Source organism: Aquila chrysaetos, chromosome 17 (assembly GCF_900496995.4).
Source record: "Aquila chrysaetos chrysaetos chromosome 17, bAquChr1.4, whole genome shotgun sequence".
Lineage (NCBI taxonomy): Eukaryota > Metazoa > Chordata > Aves > Accipitriformes > Accipitridae > Aquila > Aquila chrysaetos.
This window is the reverse complement of record NC_044020.1, coordinates 29,595,918-29,616,752: the sequence shown is the minus strand read 5'-3', so window position 1 is coordinate 29,616,752 and position 20,835 is coordinate 29,595,918. Positions and strand designations below refer to the sequence as shown.

At 43.5% G+C, this 20,835-nt stretch overlaps 1 protein-coding gene across 3 annotated transcripts in view; it reads left to right on the top strand.

Annotated features, from left to right (window-relative positions):
- Positions 1–15,105: 15,105 nt before the first annotated feature.
- Positions 15,106–20,835, top strand: part of STK38L (serine/threonine kinase 38 like) — a 51,493-nt gene continuing 45,763 nt past the window's right edge. The window contains exon 1 of one of the 3 annotated variants that reach the window (XM_030040840.2): positions 15,106–15,246. The gene's annotated coding sequence lies outside the window, so the exon portion shown is untranslated. Of the gene's footprint in view, positions 15,247–15,485; positions 15,620–19,627; positions 19,645–20,835 lie in introns of those variants that run through there. The other 2 variants (XM_030040837.2, XM_041129611.1) reach the window with 2 other exon arrangements.

Here is a 20,835-nt window from a genome sequence, read left to right as displayed (position 1 = left end):
AGAGCCAGACTCTTCTCAGTGTTATCCAGTGAACGGACAAGAGGCAATGGGCACAAAATACAAAGGATTCCATCTGAAGATAGGAAAAAACTTTTATAGTAAGGATGGACAAACACTCCAACATTGGCACTGGTTGCCCAAAGAGGCTGTGCAGTCTTTATTCGTGGAGATACTCAAAATCCAACTGAACACAGTCCTGAGCAAGCTGCTCTAGTCAACTTTCCTTTCAGTGGGGGGTTGGAATAGAGGAGCTCTAGAAGTGCGTCCCAATCTTATTATTCTGTGAGGCTGTGACTCTGAGTTCTGCAGCTTTTGTTGTGTCAGGAGTATGTCCACTGTATGATTGCAATGTGTGGCTAATTCTTGGCTGTTCATATAGTGTAATACCTGGGTTGAGGCTTTACCATAACACATACTCAGAGACAGATGGGCTGGCTCTGCGGAAAGCCAGAGTGGGACAACAAATGTAACATCTAAGGTGCATTTCTGTGTGGATGATGTTACACTTTTCCAGGATGAGCTGAGTTTAACAGCTTTTTTGGATCAAGAGTTCAGGCTAGTAAACTCTGCTGGCTCTAGCTGCATTATGCTCCTGGAATTAAAAGCACTGGGCACCTTGATGCAAAGACACCTTGGCCACTACTCATCTAGCTTAGCCTCACTTATTTTCATACTGAGTATGGGCTGGCTGCACTTGGAGATACTTGCCTTTCTCTAAAATCTGTTTCGTATCTTTTCAGGTTCCAGATTTTTTTCATGAGAGTGTGCCCTCAGCTACACTGTGTAATGTAATGGGAAGCTAACAGTATGTTCATTTCCAACACCACAGCTCCTGAATGCTTTCTTTCAGAGATCAGTAGAGAGTGGTGCATATGACATTATACTGAGGCCAGCCTATGCTGACTTCTCTGTAGGAGAAGAGGCTTCTGCCTCTGCAAACTCTGTCTCTGGAGTTCACATGAAAATGAACACGTGTACATCTTTAGGCGCAGTAAAACAAGAGGAAAAGAGTCCAGTAATGATTTGCATTATGGTGTACAACACTGAAAAGGATGTTGTACCCTCTTTAGCCCCTACAGTAAAGTCCATCCTCAGCTTTTTTAGGAGTGTAGCTGCCATATAAAGCCAAAGAGCATGGAAACAAGAACTGTCCTACTCATGTTCAAATGAAAAATGACACCTTCTCTCAGCTCTGGTTTTATGCTTAGAAATGCTGGTAATTTGGTCGTGGGATCAAAGATTGCCTTTAGCCCACCTTGCCCTGCCTTGCCAAGGCTCTTTTTCTCCCCTGTCTCTGCGTGGCAGGAGAGAAAGAGAAGGGGGAAGAGCTTGGCAGGGCCCCGAGGGCACCAGTCGGCCTTAACCCTCCTGTCCAGCCTCACCTGGGGCCTCCACCCACAGCCTCTTCCAGGGGCAACGGGGCTGTTTAAGCTCAGGCCTGGGGTTCAGACCCTGCCAGAGCCACGCTATAGGTGTGCCTGTCTTTAGTTCCAACTGTGCTGGCCATGGACCCCCTTGGTCTGGACCAGGCCTGACTGCAGACCTGCGTCATTGCTGTGGACTTGCTTGGCGATCACCGGCTGAGCCTGACCCTCCTTGCTGACGCTGGACCTAATCCTGACCTGCAAACTCACGTTCCCTTGGACCTGCCTCACCACCACAGACTCACCTGATGATCCGGACTCTTGGCTGACCCCCACTGCTCTCCCCGGGGCGGCCCTGCTCACATCGCTTGGAGGCAGTGGGACAGGGCCTGGCTGGCGAGGCCCTGGTCCTCTGGCCATGGTATCATGCTTGACTCCCCATCTCCTGGGGAGCAGCCAGCCCCTGCTGAGCCCTGACTGGGGAAACCCTACCTGGGCAGCTAGTTAGGCAAACGAGGAGCTGCACAAGACTGGCTAGCTTTAGAAGTGGGGAAAAAATGCAGCTCGTAAGAACTTCTGACATGGTTGCACTTCTTGGAGAGAGCTGGACCAAACTATAGCAAGCCAATAGGAACATGTGCCTGGTGGAAATGTTCTAGACCATTCAGAGTTCGCCCCAAGTCACTAGCTCCCCTCCTCCATTAGCAATTTATAGAGTTACATCTTAATAGCAGCTGCTTTGCCACCACTGCTCACATCAAGAAAATAGTATGTTATGTCCAAACATGCCTGTAAATATGTGAAACAGGCTCAAAACTGGGGCCCTGTCACACCTAGACAACAAAAGACTTAACAGAAGAGACACAGAGCATCCCCTTTCAGACACGTCTCTTCCGAAAGTCTTTAAAGAGTTCCTCTTTCTCCTGGAAATATCTTTTGAGACTTTTGCCTTTTTGTCTCTGTGAGCCCAAAAACACTTTGGCCTGCAGAGGTGAAAGCTCTCTGTTGCGACTTCCAAGAATGACCTGGTCCATAAGCTGTAAAAGCCTTGTATAGCATGAGTGCGTGCATATTGACAGTGGAGATGTGGATCTGACTCTTAGTTCACTGTGTATATCCGACCTAATTTTAAACCGGAGTCCTTGGCACTGCCAGCACTCTACGGGCAGCAGCCTGGAGCTCAGAGCAGGCTGCCAAACCATCCTGATAAGGAGGGCAACTGCAGAGGTGATTATCTGAACTGATCTCTGGGCTACTCTGTCTAGGATGCTTCCTATCACCAGTCTCCCAGGGCAGTTAACCTGTGAGAGTCAGGCTGGTATTTTAGCAGAGGATGCATGTGGGCCAGAGCTAATGTGGTATGTAGTAGGGTCCCTTCTGTACAGTAGCAGAGAAGCTGCAAGCCCAGTTTCCCAAGGTGGTCTTGCTCTATATCTGCCACTTCCCTTGCTGACTCCATTCCTGGCAGAGGTGGGAACCACCCAGGCAACTCCAGCCCCTCCTCTTTGAAGCAGAAGAGAAACCTAATTTTGCTTCTGCAGCTGAGATGCCTGGACACAACTCTATTGTCACTAGTTTCCAGGTTGGATGGTTTAAAACTTGCCCGGGTTATCTACATTAAAAGTCCAGTCACAGAACTGTACGTCAGTCAGCAGTACAGACTTACTCTCTAATGCAAGTGAAATGATACATGATGGTCAAACTGACAAATGAGATTTCACTGTGTCCACTAAATAGTGGAAACAGTAAACATACAAACAGGACATGGCATAATGAAAAAGTGAGTAGCCAGCCAATAATATTTTCACTTAAAAATATAAAATATATATTCTTTAAAACTTAGCAATTTTGTGTATTTTTCACTAGCAGTTAAGCTTGGAAAGACCTCAGTGAGTGTGTAAGGTTGGGAGTTTGGATCTTTTTTCAGTTTTTAATGAGTAAACATCATATGTTCTAAGCTAGAGCAGGAGCTGGGATGGAGACAGGTCATGATAAGGAAACATCTCCATCTCCACTCTTTCTGCTATCAAACACTGGCATCATTGGGCTTTGACTGAGTTCTGGAGTGGTGGAAGATTGAGTAGGTCAGGTTCAGAGAAAGAAACCTTGAAAAAACAGACACAAAATGAGCACCTTTCAGTATGTTGTCTTCAGTTATCTGTAGCAGGCAATAAGAATGACAAGTGGGAAAGGGAAGAAGGCCACTAAGAAGAACTTAAAGGAGTTTGTATGTCCTCATCTTGGAAATAAAACGCCAATGAACTGTCTAGTCGCCACAACTGAAAAAAACAGATTTTTGGCTATTGCTGTTGCAAGTTAAATGCTCTCACTTTACTTATTAGCTGATAAAAATTGCTGAAATATGTAGAAGGTCATCCCTGAGCAAAAAAGCAACATGAAAACCCACAAGGAGCTAGAGATAGTAAAGGTGGAGTAATGTATATGCAGCTGGCAATCCCTGACCTATGGCTACACTAACAAGGTAATAACATGAAAAAAGGCAGAAATGAGAAACATACGTAAGTAACAAAAGATTCTGACAAAATGGAATTGCTGACTGAAGTAGAAATTATTAAAGCAGCGATATGATAAGCACCAAAAAGAGCAACAGGAGGAACAATGGAACAACAATTAACCAGTGCAGGTTGTTTATTTGGGATGGGATGAGCGTGGGAAAGAAGAACAACCTGGGAGGGTGAAAAGGGGAATATAAGGGAATGTAAATGAAGTAACAGGGGCGGACTGGAGGTACCTGCAACAGCCCTGCACTTGATCTCTGCAGTTCAGAGGACAATAAACTTGCTTTTTCCACCTGACTCATTTCTGGCTTGCTTCCCTGGTCAGGAGGGACCTGGATTATTTTTCCTTGTCAGGGCCTTTGGTTCTTGCCCCAGTTATGTTGTAGATACTCCTGTGCCCAGCCCTGCCCCTGGCACTGTTTCCCAGTTGGATCTCTGATCCATGTTGAAGGTAGGTTGGGTCCTGTCTCCTGGATGGACCTCAGATCCACGTTGTAGTCTTGTCTCCAATTCTGTCTTGTGCTGCTCCTGACTGGACTCCCTGGACAGGCTCCAGACCTCACCATCACCTTGCCTTGTCTGGGGCTGTCGATGGATGCCGCACACCCTATTCACATACTGCAGGACTGTGCCCTGGCCAGCGAGGGTATTATCTGTGCTGTGTCACCCTTGGCCCCAGCTTGTCCTCCCTCAGGCAGAAACCCTGCTCTTGCTGCTCCCTGACTCTACCTAACATCAACAAAGGAAGACCTAGAAGGTACCACCTAGTATCACCATCATTTCACATGTTTGTCTCCTAGCATAAATGAAATTATTCTCTCAATTACCTTCTGGATCTTATTTATTGCAACAAACATTTACGAAAAGTGAGTTTATATATTCTTCTTCCCCTTCAACATATTTGACTAGTTGTTCATGTCTGAAATATTTTCTTCCAATAAGAAATTTCTCCAGCTTCTCTGAAGAATTTGGTTCGTGTTTGCTTTTGTCACATCTTTCCTTTCCATATTCACTGCCATGATGTTTTCTTAGCATACAATACTTAGCGTGCAGAACCAAAGGCTTCAGTCCTGATTTTAGAGTTGCTCTGTGCGTCACTTCTCTGCCTCTGCTTGCAAAAGGACAGGAGTCTCATTAGAGAGCAGGGATTCCTAGTTAGTTCAGCCAATGAAAAGTTTCCAGCTAGTGAAACAACCCTAATGTCTGCAATCTTTTTGGAACCAGCCTTGGAACTATTGTTTTTACTAAGAAATGCTACTGTCCCAGGAAGATAGGAGACTAAAATCATAAGAAACCTAAGAGAGTTTTCATCCATGCTTACTCTTTTTTGTATGCACCCCTTAACACCAGGCTGCTTGCTTTAATAGACCCTCACAAATCTAGGCTATATATTTGACTTCTTGTTGTCCTTCCAAAGCTACTCTCTTTTTTTCAGTAATCCTTCTGAGTATACTGATTTTTTCAGCAGTTTTGAGTTAACTCAGGTGGTCAAGCTGTGGCCATGCATGGCTAATTATAGTGGAAGGAGAAAAATGAGTACATTGATTAACATTCTGTTCCCTTTGGAGAGACTAGGAAATTACTTTGGCAGCTCCAGATTTACTGACACCCTGCTGGCAGCTTATTGCCCATGTTTTCTGAATTGCAATCATTTTTGAAAAATGTGGTTGATCCTTGACTGTTGGCTGGGGGGGTGAAAACAGAGTTCCGGGGATTTCATGTTTGATGCCATTTTAAAAAGCTTTTCTTCACTGGGCCCCCTGTGGCCTTTCTTCATAGCAGACTTGAGCATTCCAGGCTTAATTACTTGCTCTGTTTCCATTTGTGCACAGCAGCCTCTGCACAGGGCTCTGCGCTCCTGAGGACTCCAGAAGAATTTCATCGGACATAACAACAGTCAGAGACATCCAGCATTATACAGCTGGTCCTGCTAAATGTGCCTGGGCTGACTGCTCTACTTCTCCATGACATTATACTTATTCAGAGACAATGCAGAGAAGGCTCTGGAATAAGTGCATGGAAACCAGGAGATCTTTTTTTGGCTTATATTAAGACCTTAAACATATATTTTTTCTTCAGAGTTCTGCCTTGTCTTTATCAGACCCAACTGTTTTCTTCATGCTGTGACAATTAATTGGATTGTTTTCATTTAAAGATCCAAGCCCACAAGATAACTGGAATGGAACTGAATTGTTTTCCTTTCTCTACTCTCCCTCATTAGTAGTCTAAACAAGTGTGAGGCTGCATTAAGTTTGTAACTATTTTGTTAGCTTGGAATCACTTTCTTCTCTTCTGCAGATGGAGATTGTGCTTAGATCATTATATTCCAGTGTGTGGTTGTGGTATATTAAAAGTGAAAAGGCTAGTTATATAATTTACGTTTTCAATTACCTTGATAGTGAAAAAGAAGGACAACAAAAGTAAGTTTCACAAAGAAGAGCAGCAAAAAAGGAAGGTAATTACAGCACGTTTACGTATTTTTTACTACAAAAGTAGCATAAAAGGCTACCTAATCAAATCTCTGTGCTGAGAGGCTAAATTGGGAAGATGATAGTATCATTGCAAGCTCTGCCTGCAACAACACAGTTGAGACTTCAAAATGTCATCCCATTTATTATGTTAGTCTTCACAGGATGATTGTCTCAATTTCTTATGGGCCTGACTTACAAATGCAATGGTTGATCAGTTCCTCTCCTTAGTAAACTTTGAAAACTATTACTGAAATGCTAAAACTATTGCTGAAATGCTCACAGTAGTTAGCACTTCATTTGGAAACCTTCAGAGGGTCACTTTTGAGGTGAATGGGAGAAGCGCACACTGATCTCTGTGTTCACATTGCACACTGGCTGAATGTTCAGGCAGATACCCTACTATGCAGGGCAACAGCATGTAGCGTTACTCGTTCTTTATTGACATTAAAACTTAAGAATGCAAGTGATCTTGCTGACATAGGCCAGTACGCTCGACATCTTCACATGCCAGATTTAATTACACTGACTGTGCATGTATGTGCTTGTGTGTACGACAGACAAATGGACAGAGTCAGAGACCCCGTAAAATTTATGTCAACCAAGAACAGATTCTTGATATTTTATCAAGTCTTCACCAGCAGCACAATTCATCTTTCACTAGAAAAAGAGTACCTTTTCTGGATATTTATAGGGACTGTATGAGAGACATGAGGAAACTGATTCTTATACCCCCATTACAAATTAGAATTACACTTTGATTTTAAAATGTTTTATCTAGAAACTCCTACTTCACATTGGATGATACATGTAGCTAAGCAAATTTGGTAAGAAGCCAGCTCATTTAAGAACTGACCTTTGCCAAGCTAAGAGCTATTATTTTTATATCCCTGCAGATTTTACTGCATTTATTTGTTGTGTGAGAAATACCCAGACCTCAAGAGCTGACAGCTCTGCTCCTGCAATGACTTCTCTCTCTCTTTGTTCTGCATAGCAGAGCCAAAGTTTACTGTTTACTGCGAAAGTTGGAGAAGTGCCCTTTTTGCAACTTTGGCAGTAAACAGCACCTTTCTCACTAGCAGCCTAGAGCTTTGAGGGAGGAGCAGAGGTATTGGAGAAGCACAGTTATGGTAGAAACAGCGAGGGTTCAAGCACTTGGCTTCAGTGCTGGCTGAGAGGCAACACCTCTCAAGAGGGAACCAGATCAGTGTTGAAAATTTGGAGGAGACTTCTCATGTTGTTAAACAGCAAGCAATACGGAAAATATCCCCTATGCTGTTCAGTAAGGAAAAGTCAGTAATGAAAGACATCACAAGGACATGCTTCACACACACTGGAAACAAAGGAGAAGCTGTGCCAATCTGTTAGTGGGTTGGGGAGATCTAGTAGGAATGTGCAGGGACAGACAGGTTCTGCTAAAGGGACTTAGGGAACAAGGAGGGCTCTAGGGAATGGAGCTGGAAGACAGTGAGGGAAAGGACTAGAAATATAAATTAAGAATGCAGCAGAGCAGGGATTGCATCTTTGTGTGCGTATTTAGGATGGAGTTTGCAGGCTTTCAATTATTCCATTGAAATGGAGGGGGGGGGGACAAGGCAGAGGAAATTAAATAACCAAAGCACTTGACTAAACCCCAGAATTTCATCACCATCATCTCCTTCTTTTCTGGACTCATGGTTTTGTGAGTTTTGTGAAAATTTGGGAGGGGAGAGCTAATTTAAGATTTTTGAGCACTTAAAAGTTGGCAGTGCTGCATTAGTCTTGGATTAGCTTAGCTTTGGGTAAGAAATACCTCCAAAGTTCTTTATGGTGATCCCTTTACACTGTACTTACTTCCTCCACCATGGAAAGGGTGGGTCTGCTCTTGAGACTCCTTGATCCTTGGAGCTATGGTTTTCTGAGGCTATCTGTGACCCTTGCTCTAGCCTCTTCCCTCATCAAATTCTCCCTTCAGTGCAGCTCCTCTGAGGTATCTACAGCTGGACCATGCATCTTAGCAACTGAGTGCCTGAACATGAATGCAAGCTTATGTTCTAAGCTTATACCAGCCACTTTTGGACAAATCTTTCATGGTCTTACAAACACTTCTTCACAACCCCAGTGATGTTTTATCCCACTTCCTTGTAACCCATCCTCTTATCTTCCATACTGACTCCATACTTTGAGCTGCAGACTCTGAAAGTAACTGCAGGTTTTGACTCCCCTGCAACTGACCATCCATACATGAAGATATCAAGAGGAGAGAGGCCAGAAGTCCGTGGCCTTCAGGCAGCAAGCTTGTCACCTTGCATAGGCAAACTTCAGTCCCATTCTGTGTGACCAGACACACGACCCTATCCTGTGACCTGAAGTGTGGTGTTTCAAGTTATAGTAGAAGAAATATGACAGGTCCAATTCCAGTCAGATTAGTCTCCGTGCCTCCTGAGCCTATTTTGTCATCCTTGGTTCTCCTATGAGAGCTACATCTATGGCTAGTGATGCTAGCCATCCCTTCCAACCAAGCATGCCTCTCCTCAGGCTGTTCCAGAAGTCCATGTTCAATGGGGTAGCTCCTGTGAGTATAGAGACTTCAGTATCAGGCCTGAAAATAGATGCATTAAGGTTGAAAAACAGAGAACAGAATGTAACAGCAAGTTGCATCATTTAGTTTACATCTTGTTCCAGTTCCTTTTTTTCTTAATTTATTTTAAGAGCTTTATTTCAGACACAAAAACTGAACTAGATAGCTATATAGCAAAGACAAGCAGAAAGCAAGTATTAAGTAAGAAGACAGACTGTGTGGTAAGCTTGCAATATACAGATGATCTCCCGTGTGTCAGGATAATGTTGTCGTGGTTTAACCCCAGCCAGCAACTAAGCACCACGCAGCCGCTCACTCACTCCCCCCCCACCCAGTGGGATGGGGGAGAAAATCGGGAAAAAGAAGCAAAACCCACGGGTTGAGATAAGAACAGTTTAATAGAACAGAAAAGAAGAAACGGATAATGATAATGATAACACTAATAAAATGACAACAGCAATAATGAAAGGATTGGAATGTACAAATGATGCGCAGTGCAATTGCTCACCACCCGCCGACCGGCACCCAGCTAGTCCCCCGAGTGGCGATTCCCCGCCCCCACTTCCCAGTTCCTATACTAGATGGGACGTCATATGGTATGGAATACCCTGTTGGCCAGTTTGGGTCAGGTGCCCTGGCTGTGTCCTGTGCCAACTTCTTGTGCCCCTCCAGCTTTCTCGCTGGCTGGGCATGAGAAGCTGAAAAATCCTTGACATTAGTCTAAACACTACTAGCAGCAACTGAAAACATCAGTGTTATCAACATTCTTCTCATACTGAACTCAAAACATAGCACCGTACCAGCTACTAGGAAGACAGTCAACTCTATCCCAGCTGAAACTAGGACAAATGTGAAAAGAACAATGGATCTAGTAAAGAATCTGCAGAGAATCTTTGGTAAGAGGAAGAAAGCATATGGTCACTCCTGAAACACTGTAAGAACAGATCAAAGATATTAACTAAGAATAAAATGCCTGAAGAATAGGAGTATTTTTGTTAAATATATTATTTTGTATCCCTCACGTTGACTGGAAAGATTGTCAACTTCATTATTCTCTAGAATTTTAAAGAAAGGACAGTGCTGACTGTTGAAGAACATTGAGCTTCCTTAATAATTAAAAATAGTCATTATTAGGTAGTGTTTTTGCTAACTTTTTTGTTCTAGACTTTCTGTGTTTATTTATGGAAAAAGATCATGTACTAAATATGTCTCTTGCAAGTCCACCAAAGATTTTCTCCAAAGATAATCCAGGAACAATATTTTAAGAGATGACGTTGTTTACGTGAACTCAGCTACAAGTATTTTAATTGCTTACAAAATGAATAAAATTTGTCACATCCTTAACTCCTGCATGAGGAATTTGGTATCTCTGTGACAGGAAGAACCATGCTGTGGGTTCCAAATTGCCTGCAAAAGCCACAGCCAAGCCAGAAGTTCATGCTAAAAAATAATAATACTTACATAGGAAAGAAGTAATTTAAATGGTATTGAAAATTGGCAAAATACTGGTTTTGGAAGGATAGTTGTGAATTGCTAAGACATTCAGGATATGAGTTGACAGTCTGTAAGGTGACTATAGTAATTTCCTTGATTTTGTATAGCTGAATGAGTTGCTTTGTTCCTTAGACTACACATATGGAAACACAAATGGTTTCCCAGTGACAGAGATGCTATTAATATAAAGAAAATTATCTGGGCTTTCAGTAAAGTATAAACTAGAATTTTCTAAGAAAGGGTGTGGAGATAGCAACAGTCTGTAGTTGCCTATATGGAACAGAGACGGATTGTTGCAAATCCCTTCAAAAGGAACCTCATTTAAAAACTTAACTAATACTATTTACTTGTTGACATTGCTTAACTTTGTTACTATTTTTGAGAGGCATAGCAAATGGTGTATTCTGCCTTCAAATTAAGAGGTGAGGCAAGAAGTATATGCCCCTGGAAAAATTCGTGGTTCATCCACACCTTGAATAGTGAAATTCTGGTCTCTTTACTTCCAAAAATGCAATAGAAATGGAAAAGGTTCGGAGGTGGGCAACAAGGATGATGAAAAGTATGGAATGGCTTCCAGGCTAGGACTCTTCAGTCTGGAATAAGGACAACTGAGAAGGTATGAGACATAAAAAAAAAGTAGCACTGCCAGGACAGACATGGATCAATAGTTCCCTGTCTATGCTAATACCAAAACCATGATCCACACCGAGATGCTCTCAGGAACCAGGTTCAGGACAAGCAAAAGGAGATGAATTTCACACAACAGACTGTGGAACTCCCGTGTGCTGGGAACGCAAGGTGTTTACAATATTTTAAGAAACTACACAAGCACTTGGAAGAGCAAACCCTTGGAGTTACTATTTAGACAGATCACATCAGGCTCAGGATAGGTGGAGGGTGGGAGGGTTTTAAAGGAATCCATCGTGAATTTTTTCTATTCTTCCTTTTCCCTAGCTGTCTGCCCATGATCACCGGGAAGACAGAAATGTGACTTAGACAGAACCTAGGTCTGAATGAGCACAGACGTTCCTATGTTGTTACATCTTTTTAAATATTGATGACAGTTTCCTAAATATGAAGCCCGTCATAGGAAACAAGGTGAGTAATGTTACTTCTGTGAATAGTCTCACAGAAGTAAACTCAATCACTTTCAGTGTTACCTAAGTCTTCAAGAGTCTGCGGGCCCAAGATCTTCTTAATTGTTTAATTCAACTGTGAAACATTGCATATGAAGTACATGTGCGTCTTTCTAAGTTTGCATTCTGCCTATTAAGAAATTACATTTTCTTCTATGCTGCAGCATTTTCTAAGTATTTGATTCACTACTGTGCCCCACCGGAATCAAGCAACTAAAGATCTACGGTACGTTCAACAGGTGTAAAATCTTATCACAAACTTATAAGAGCATGCTAAGCATCATAAAACAGATTAAAGGATTTGCATTTTTTCCTGGCCTTCTACATATTAAACAACAAAAACATATACTTCTGTTATTTAGGCAGATCAGGGAGTTACAAGTAAAATTTGGATTAAAAATAGTATCAACAGCAACTAAAAAAGTCATAAGACACTGGAAAATCTGGGTGAATGTTTCTGTATGGCTTGCACTATGCTCACCTAGCTCTGCATTATTCCTTGACCAGTCTTAAAAGTTTTGGTATTTTTTGGCTTATTTTGAAGAAATACAACTGGTTTATATTGTATAGGAAAATAGTAAGAAACCAAGAAAGGAAAGTCAGAATTGATTCCTAAATGTTACCTTGATTAAGGAGTTAGTTGCAAACTACTTGTAATGCCTTCTGTGAATTAAACATAGGTTTAATTTATAGGTTATTTCTGATGCTGAGAAGGACCTTTCATGGTTAAAAAAACCCAGAATCTTTCCAAGAGACATCTCCAGCATGACTCTGATAGAGCAATTTGTATTTGTTACACCAATTGACTGCAGAAGAAAGGAATGTATGTCAAAACCTCACGTAAATGTCTGTTCACAGACAAGATATCCCTCTTTTGAATTACAATAATGAGGACAATATTGTTTTGGTTTGCTACAGACCTTCCCCTAAGTTTTTTGAAGGCTTCAGAGATTCAGTGGAATTTGACAAGAGGTATTTAGGCTTTTGTGTTTGCCTTTAATTGCTGTGCACCAGGGTGTATTCTGATGCTGCAGTAGGAACGATCTGAGCAGAGGACGCAGAACCTTTTGCTGCTTGTTGCAACTTGCAGGACTGGAACATCACACAGTGTGCAGAAGTATGCACATTTAGAACAAAGATTTTGTTTCAAAATGTTTTTCTAAGTCCTATGCCTGGCAACTGAAAGAGATGTTGCCCTTCTACACAGTGAATATGTTCTTATACCTCTAAATTAAGGGCTAACTCTGCAAATATACACAAATAGAAGTTATTGGGCAAACACTGCTGTTTATAACTGTTAAGTTGCATTGCAGTTTTGGTTAAAACCTTATGTATTTCTGCCAACTCTCCGCACTTCATTTGCCTGCACAGAAATTATTTGCAGGTTTGGTTCTGCCACAGTTCATTTCAGGATGAACATTTTGTTGTAACTTCAAGTGTGCAGATCTTCAAAGACTACGGACATGCTTAACTGTATTCACATTAGGTATCCCATTGACTTCAACTGCAACAGTAGGGATGCCGTTGCAAGATCAAGTAAGATAACCTTCTATGCCTATAGCTATGTAAAAAAAAAAAAAAAATTTAAAATAAACCATGTCTGTTTTGCAATGGAAACTCCACTAACATAAATACTTTTACAGCCACATAAAAATAGAAACATGAAATACTTAGTTTTTCCACAGGTCTCTTAAGTAACACCCAGTGCTATTGTTACAATGTTGTTCTCTTTTTAATTGCACCACTATTTAGGAAAACTCACAATTCTGACTTAGGAGAGTTACATGGAATTACAAGGAAAACTTATAATGTAAACAGACATGTATCATTCATCCAAAATAAGAGACTGGTTCTTTACATGCCAGTAATTTTTGTAGTCTTAGGAACCATTTGTTTTCCTTTCCTCTCATGAAAATAACTAATTTAATAGAAGTTTGCCCCACTTCCCCCCTCACACACAGACATACACAGGACCAACAAAACTCAGTAATTTTCCACTGGCACAAAGTCTTTCAGTATCTACCATCTGCTGTGCTGGCAGGACCCACAAGAGGAGTAGCAGCAGCAAGTCAGGAACTGTAATGTCACATTGTGAATATTCATTCAATTTTCATTGTCACAGCTGGTCCTCATTGTCTCGGAGACTGACCTTGCCTCTCTCAACTTCCCGTTGACAGCTTTAGAGCAGGGGAGCAGACAGAAGGAAGATACTGAAATCAAACCCCTCAAACACCAGCAATCCCCAGTCAAAATCAGTACCCATTCCTGTTGGAGGGCTGGGGTGTGTGTCTGTCACTCCCATTTACCATTGTTATTGATAAAGATTTTTAAAGACTTTTGCTCTGGGAAGAGTACTTTAGTTAAATACCACTTTTCTAGATCTGTAACCAGTTTATTTTGAATTTACTTATAGTGTAGAGTGTCTTTTCCCCTCTTGCTAATTCTTTTCCCAGGTTACGTGTCTGTGCTTTCAACACTGCAACATGGTACATGGGAGTGCACAACTTCATTACTGCGGGCTCCAAATGTGGAAACAGAGTTCAGGTATCACAAAGGGCAGTCGCTCCAGGAAGCACTCTTGCATTGCATTCAAGTTAAAACATGCTAATTTTAGGCTTCTGTTATTTCAAACCTACCAAATCTAATGCTTCTGAAAACTGGTCTCAGCAGGTAGGTCCACAGTGCTTAGGGAGGCCCATGGTGAATTTCCTGGCTCTGCCTTCAGGCAAAGGGGACATGTAGATACACTTGGAGGTCCCGAGATGGTAGGGGTCTCTGGGCAAGAAATCTGCTTTGGCGTAGAGGGTTGCCATCAGCAGCTAGCCTCTGGTCAAGTGACAACACTAGGACAAACTTTCGCTACCTTCCACACATTGCATGTTGTGACAGAAGCAGAAAACGGTTGTCCTTTGTCATACCTCCAATCTGAGCTCAGAGATTTCCCTTCTGTGTAGCTGGCTTTGTAGGAGATCTGTGTTGCTGCATCCTTGGGATAACAACTCTCCCCGTAAGCGCTGCTGTTTCGTTTTATGATCAGGTAGTAGTAAAACCAAAGCAAGGTTTCACTTATCTTCTGCCTGCGTTAACATCCTTACCCTTGTACTTCGGTGATGGGACAGAAGGATACCAAAGCAAAAGGCCTGCAAACGCCCGACATCCAGTTAATTCCGCTGCCTTCTGCTTGAGCACCTGGGCACCTACGTATGCTCAAGGCAAGTTTAACAGTGCCCTCCCGACTGTGAGATCTCCTCACAGCTACAAACCCTTCGGCGAACCTCGACCGCCAGAGCCTCCCGAGAGCGGAGGTTTCAGCTGGCTGCTTCGACTGCAGCTCCCCGTGCGGAGCCGGTGCAGGCGGGCGGCCCCGGGCGACGGCTGCGCTCCGGGAAGAGCCGGGGTCGAGGCCGCCCGCTCCCGAGGAACTCCGGGCTGTTTTGAAGGAGGAGAAGGGGCCGCGCGGCCGGCGGACGAGGGGCGCCTGCCGCCTGCTGCGGCACCTGCCCGCGGGCCGCGCCGGGAGCAGCCAATCGCGGCCCGGCTCGGCGGCGCCGGGCTCTCGCGAGAGCCGCCGAGTAAACATCCCTCGGCCGAGGCCCTCCCGCGGCCCTCCTCCTCCTGCCATTAGCGCGGAGGAGGGGGCCGTGCTCGCAGAGGCGCCGGCTGCAGGCGGCGAGCGGGGAGCCGGCGGGAGGACGGCGCGGAGAGGTGAGTGCTGCGGGGAGCCGGCGCAGCCCTTCGCCCCGGGGGCGCCCCTCGGCCCGGCCCGGTCCGGCCCTCTCTCTGGCGGCGGCTGGAGGCGGGGGAGCAGCCTTCCCCCGGCGTGCAGCGGCGGGAGAAGGGACCCTGTCATCGGAGACTGGAAGTCTCCCTCTGCCTTCCCTCTCCTCCTTCCTCCCCCCCTCCTCCCCCCCCCACCGTGAGGCAGCAGGCGCAGCCATAGCCGCGGAGTCTGAGGGAGGACAGCCTTAGCCCCGGCTGCTGCTCAGGCCGGGGAGGAGGCGGGAGGATCGGGGGTGGCTCTCCGCTTGGGAGCCGCCAGGGCAGTTTGCCCACCTGCCCCCGGCGCGCTGCCCCTCAGGTGACTTCTCCCCCTGCCCCCAGCGGCCGCGCCGGCGGGCGAGCAGGGGCTGCCGCCTCCTGCCAGCGGCACAAGTTGCCCGAGTTCGTCCGTCTCCCCGGGGTGGGTGCCGCCAGCCAGCGAGGTGCAGGGGTGCCCCACCACGGCCGCCGCCGCCACCAGCCGCTCCATCCCCGGGGGCGGTGAGGGGGGCGACGGTTGAGCCGGCGGCCAGCTCGGCGGTTGGGCGCGGCGGGCTGAGGGAAGCGCTGAGGGGCTGGCGTGGCGGGCGGGCTGGCTTGTGGAGAGCCGGGGGTGCCCCGCCTGAGGTGGCGGCGGGGGAGAGGTGAGCTCGGTGGGGAGGTTCGGCGCTTAGCGGGGTGGGAGGCAAAGTCGGGCGTGTGTGGATACCGTGCGGTGCGCGGTGAGGGTCGGGTTCAGGCGCGGCTGGCTGTCGTGAGGTGGTGCGGGGTGCACCCGCGTTACTCGCGGGTAACGTGGCTTTCGGGCTTAAGGGTGTCTTGCCCGCTTGAAAAATAAATAAATAAAGGGGCAAAACTGTCTCTGTGATGCGCTTAAAAAAACAAACAAAACCTCACAAGTTCCCACTCTCAGGTGAATGAATCCAAAACCTCCTTTTGTAACATTTCCCTGAGCCGAAGGAGGTTTGGATTGGGCCCGTAATTTGACAGTCTGGCTCGTGCTCTGTATCTTTAGGCTATTTACAGTGAGTAAGGTAAAAGTCAGATGCGAAGAACTATGAGATGTCTCCTGGTTTTGTTTGGTTTTAATTAATTTGAATCGTCTTGGGTTAGAATAATAGAGTTCACATGAGTGCTGAAAGGCTGCCTCCACTGATGTTGCATACCTGATTTCCTGTTGCGAAATTGAGAATAGGAATAAATGAGCCTTGATGTAGCCTCTGAATAAAAAGCAATGCTGAAGTTTGACTTAAAAAAAAAAAAAGTTTCTTATAGGATATTTGGTGGGATATATTCATGTTGTTTTGCTTTTACTAGCTCTTTGCTTAAGAACAGTGAAGTTTGTTTGGAGACCACAGATGATGGGTTTTGTCACCTATGCTGATTCAGTGTTTTGATTATAGTTTTTATTGAAGTCACTTGAAGTAGAGGGATCTTGTTTGTGAGTGTATATAACACTAATAAATCTCACTAAATTATTGTGCGTGTTCCATAAAAGATGCCCAAATATACACAGAAATCTTAAAAACTGCTTTCATTCCTTATCCTTTAGGAATTTAGAGGTGAAAGAGTGTCAGTCTTAATTTTACTCCGGAGCAGCTGACTGAAATACTAGCCCATAGGCTGCTAAACCTGAGAGATGGTGTGCAGTGGCCACACTCATTGCATATGAGAAGTCCGTTACTGTATCTAACAGAATTTATGTGGTTTTATCTTCTGTGCTATATGTAGACATGTTTTCCTGCTTTTGTTAAAAGTTGTCTTGGATTAGGAAAAGTCAAATTTGCATAGTTCTGTGAAACTGGAACTCAGCTGTATTTCACATTGTACATGGCATAGTGTATGCTCAATTTAAATATTATTGCTTAACAGAGCTTAAAAAGCCTAAAATTAAAGATTTTATTTCTCAAACATTTCAGGGGAAAAGAAATCCACAGACCACTAGCTAAACAGAATTCAGAAGCAAATATTTACTGTGGACAGGTGTCATGCTTTATTTCTTTCTGCCTTTTTTTGCAGAAAGTATTTAAAAAACCCAAACCAAACAACACACCCATACCCTATCATTAACTTGTAGTGGACTTGGACCGGGCCCCTGTGCTCTCGGTGTGCAATGAGGGAATGGTCCCAGGAGAACAGAAGTTTTAGATTTCTGTCAAATGATCCATTGTGGACCTGCTTGTGCAAGCCTTCTGATGCTGACCTCTGAGGGTCTGATCCTGTGCATAGTGGAGTCCCTTGTGGGCCTGTCGTGGATTGGAATGATTTGGGATGGGACACTGAACAGAGTTCAGTGTATGCATATCTTCTCACGCGCGTGGGTGAGGTTGCCTAGATACTGTTTCTCAGGACTTCTGTGTAGCCTCCTTTTGGCTCATCTGCCTGTGTGCCCCTGAAGCTTGAATGGTGGGTAGAAGTTTTTAGTCATTTAAGTTACCTGCTGTAGTTTGGGATCTCTCTTGAATCCTTTGGTGGCCACAAGGAGCTTAGTCACAGTTTGAGAAGCACTCTTTGTCCACTGTATCTGTATAGGCAATGGGTTTGTCTTGGTTTTTAAAGCTTATCTTCTCCCTATAAATTTCGTTTTCACTCAGTCCATGTTTATTCTAATAAAAACATTCTTCCCACCAAGTTTAAGTTGAGGATTAGCTAAAATGTAAAGCCAATTGATAAACTTTGTATTCTAGGAGATGCAGGGTAGACATGTAAATTACAATGAAAAGAATTACTGCTTTGAATACAGTATTCATCAGCACAAAGACTACTAAGCTGATATTATATGGTAAATGGTTTGCTTTTAGTACCCCAGAAAGAAGCTTTATGTGTCTTAAGGTAATGACAGTTGACATAAATCAAGCATACCCTTGTCCACAAAATCATTTAATCTTCTCTTGTTTGCAGCTCATGTCAGCATATAGCTGCACTTAGAGCAGACCTGCCATCAGTAGTAATTGCACTACTGTAGCATGAAAATGTGGGTTTGATAAATAATTGACTGAAGTCTTAATTCTTCAGGATGGGTTGATGCAGGATTTTTCAAAGTCTGGTGACTAAATAAAATCTCCTGTTGTGCAAAAAGAAGTAACAGTGAGGGTAACCCATTCTAATGTTATGGGGTATGAACTCAGGGAAGAGTTAATTAGTGCATGGTGTGAATTTATATGGTGAACTGTATTTAAGGTGGGGGATCTTTTCTTGAAGGATCAGAAGTTAGTTGTTGCCAAATGCAGAAGCATAGATTCAATCATTTTATTAGTATGAAAAGTCTTGCAGCTCTGTAGTCTAAAACTACAAAATAACTTTTGGCAGTCCCACTGCTCCTGCATCTGCATGAGGAAGCAATAGAACGTTTTTCTTTGACAACAATAAAAACAAAACAGGGACTGGTGTGTGTGTGTGAATGAATTTATCGGAAAAAAACTTATTTTCCGTGTCATAAATAATTTGATCAGCATGGGAAGCATTCAAATGGGCAGTTGTCATAGGTAATACTTACTGTCTTTTACTTGTGAAATCAGGTAATTTTGTGAGGCTTGCATTAATATCTCAATACTTTGTAGAGATTAAAAAAGTAAAGGAAAACAGCAGATCGGGAAATAATATTAATCTTTATGCTTCAAATACCTGTTTTTCTAATTTCTCGGTAATTTTGGCATTGGATTTTGCATTCTGGTTTGAACTGTAGATTTGAAACTTAGTTTGTGATGTATGTCTTTAATATTTATACCTACAAACTTGCACTTTGTTAGCTGACATATGGTTTTATAAGAGTTGCAACTGAATAGAGTATGAAGAAAGCAGATACCTAGAATTTTAATGTAATAAACTTGCTTCGGAAGGCTATTTATATGATATTTTGATTGTCAAAGGAACAGTTGACTTCTATACTTTTTACTAGTAAAAGAGAACAATGGTTGATTAAAATGGTAGTCTGGGTTTATGGGATTTCACAAGGGTAAGAATCTCCTGAAGCAGTAAAAAGAGAGACAACTATTCACCTTTTAGTAAAAAGGTAACAGACAGTATTAAGTAATAGTTTGGTGTGAATAGGTTGTGCGAACAGATTGAGTTTATCATAGGCGGGAGAATGAATGGGAGGGAGGAATTAAGGGGATAACTCGGATCTATATGGGGAGAGGAACTGTGTTTAGAGGAAGAGTGTTTATTGTATTGCAACTTATATTAGCTATGTCTCTTATGTTCCAGAGTTTGAGCCTGTGATTGCTGACGTGCTGTAGAGGAGCTGCAGACTTAGCAAAGATCTTGGCATGTTGGAATTCGTTGAATTTCCTTCCACAGAAGTGGAAACAAAAAACCTTTTTGTTACCTTTGAACAGATAAAAGGTTGTGAGACCTTTTTCTACTATGTGTAATAAAGATAGCAGTTTACAATTCTCTGAGAGTACCATGTGTAATGTCACATTAAGGAAGGCACTGCCAGTGCATTTATAAAATGTGCCAAGAAATTTTAGCGATTAAATCTCCTTGTAGTAAAACAAAGCCAAGCAAACCACCCCCCAGACAAAAAATTAGAAAACTTTAGTCAAGTGGATACCTTACAAGAAAGAAGTACTTGGTTTAGGGCCCTTTTTATGAGCCACTATAGTAGAATAATGCTTATGAGAAATACAGTTGTGCTTAAGTTGGGTGCAATTAAAATGAAGATATTACGTAATCCCTAGCCATAGGAGTTACAAATACAGTCAGCTTCCATACACAGGTGTTTAAACTGCGGGGGGAGGGGAACAAAAGTCGTAACTTCAGTAAGACACGTGACTACCCTGAAGCTACTGCTAAGAAGGATGCAAACAACAAAAGAAAGTCGCTTGACAGGAGCAGCTTGCTGCAAGTGGGGAGTTGTGTGTGCTTAGGGGGTTCTCCTGGTTGTGCAAGGTTAGGCTCCATCTCCCTGTCCCTGGTGCAACAGAGAGTGAGACAACTTACCTAGCACACTTGTGTTCTACCGTGAACTTCTGTCAGCATCACTGAGAACCCCCACAGAGGACAGATATGTCTTCTTCCTGCCAGACTACTGCCAGTTTGGAGTCTGCTCTGTGGGAAAAGGGTTTTCCAGGGACTGTTCATTTCCAAGGTAGATTTGCTTCTGCCACATATGCAAACCTTGAATTTGCCAGCACTACTACCAATCTGTGCTCAGTCACTTGTGGGGGATCACTTGATAAAGTGGGCCTTTCCCACAGGTCACTATTTTCTTCTACTTTTTTTCCAGAATGAGTAGAGCTGAATCTAATATTGAGAGAGGCCCAACTCAACTGCCATGTAATACCAGAACAGCTATAGCTTCATTTGGTAGAAAGCATCAGTGTTGTTATGAGTGCACTAGTAAAGAAAGAACCTACTTATAGCTGAACTGATAGTTAAATTCCAAATGGTATTTCATTGTCTGCAGGAGAGCTGTTTTGTAAAGGCCAGTCCATATGCGGATTACCTAGGTACAGAACCCCCTTACCATTGTTTGAAGGTGAACTTACGATTAGCCATCTTAGATTTCCATGTGTCACAACTGAGCACAGA